Genomic DNA, 1,902 nt, shown 5'->3' with positions numbered 1-1,902 from the left:
GATTAATCTCAAGATCATACTCCAACATTTCTATTATCCACTTACCTCTTCTTCCCTCCAGATCAGTTTGCATAAGAACATCCTTGACTACTACATTAGGAACATATGCTATAGTATGTGAATGCAGAATGTATACTATGAAATCCTTCAATGCTTTTATAAGAGCCAATGCTTGTTTTTCAATGATATTGTATTGCACAAAAACATCTCGAATAGTCCTACTGAGGAAAGCAATAGGTTGCTCCACTTGATCCCACTTTTGCATCAATACCGTAGCCATGGTGTGCTCGGATGCAAATGAAAAGATAATAAAATCATGAGTATAATCAGGACTAATCAAGATTGTGGCTATAATCAAAGCAAACTTTACCAAATTGAATGATTTCATGGCATCCTTGGTCCATTTCACAGTGTTTTCCTTCTTCAACATATTAGTGATTTCACGTAAATTCTCAACCAAATTTAGTATAAATCTGTGAAAGAAATTCATCTTACCATTGAAAACTTGGATCTCCTTTTTATTATGTGGAAAATCTATATGCTGAATGGCCTCCACCCTTGAAGGATCAATGCGGATACCATATTTGGAAACGATATGACCAAGAAGATTACCCTCGTTCATGGCAAAAATACTTTTCTTCAGGTTGAGAGAAATCCCGAACTTCCTACATTTCTGAAAGACAATCCTTAAGTGGTGCAAGTGCTCATCATCAAAACCAGAAAATACCATCAAATCATCTAAATAAACAACCAAGAAAACATACTTTTCATTAGCAAAAGCGATTTCCATCGCCCGCTGAAAAGTGGCTCCATCATTCTTCAATCCAAATGGCATTTTGGCATACTTAAAAGTTCCCCAAGGTGTTGTGAAAGCAGTTTTTTCTTGGTCTTTTTCACGCACCAATATCTGATTATAACCTGAGTAACCATCAAGTAGTGACATCCGTGATCGTCCAACTACTCTTTGTAGAATATGGTCCATCTTAGGAAGTGGGTAATTATTCTTTAAGGACACCTTGTTGAGGTTTCAGAAATCAATGCACAATCTTATCTCTCCGGTCTTCTTTCGTACCGAGACCAAATTTGAAATCCAATTAGAAAATCTAATTGGAACAATGATACCACCTTTAAACAATCTATTTACTTCTCAATGGAAGGGAGTAGCTTTGGATTGATTCTTCTCAACTTCTGTCTAAAAGGCTTTTGATCTGACTTGATAGGAATAGTATGCTGAACGATATCCTTGTCATACACTTTCAAATCTGAATAATCCCAAGCAAAGACATTAGAAAATTCAGAAAGTAATCTAACATACTTAGCCTTTACTCCGGGAGACAATGCTTTTGATAACTTTACAAGCTTGGGTTTGTCAACTGTCCCAAGATTTACATCTTCAACTCCTTTGTCCGTGGGAACCAAGCTTGGTTTTCATGCCACATCATCCTGATCAAAAAGCTCCACTAAAGGTATGAGATCTCTGGGAATAACATTATCCTTCAGTTGTAAAACCTCCATCTGATTGACCTCAATCTCTTGGTCATCGGAATCAAAATCATCATCAATGGAAGCATTTTTAAACTTTCCTTCATTTTGCAAAAAGGTATTAATTTCATTATCATCCCAAAACACTTGCCAATACGTCAAATTATCAGGGACAGCAGGCCTATGTTTGACATGAATTTCAAATTTGTTGCTAGAATTCATTGGAATCTTCAAATTGTTGGCCACTGTAGCGAGTGAATCTGCAATGATGTTTTGAGTTCGGGGTACTTCTGTCAAGGTATATTCAGGAAACATCCTCAAAATATCCAAAACTGCATTTCTATAGGCCCTCATCCATGGATGCTTTGCTTGATATTCTCCTTTTACCTGTTTAATCACCAGCCCTAAATCACCATAAAC

The sequence above is a fragment of the Pinus tabuliformis genome, chromosome 5_1, assembly GCF_031772625.1.
Source record: "Pinus tabuliformis cultivar Carrire ecotype Pingquan chromosome 5_1, CPIR1, whole genome shotgun sequence".
Classification (NCBI taxonomy): domain Eukaryota; kingdom Viridiplantae; phylum Streptophyta; class Pinopsida; order Pinales; family Pinaceae; genus Pinus; species Pinus tabuliformis.
The sequence above is the reverse complement of the archived record's forward strand: the minus strand, read 5'-3'. Positions refer to the sequence as shown.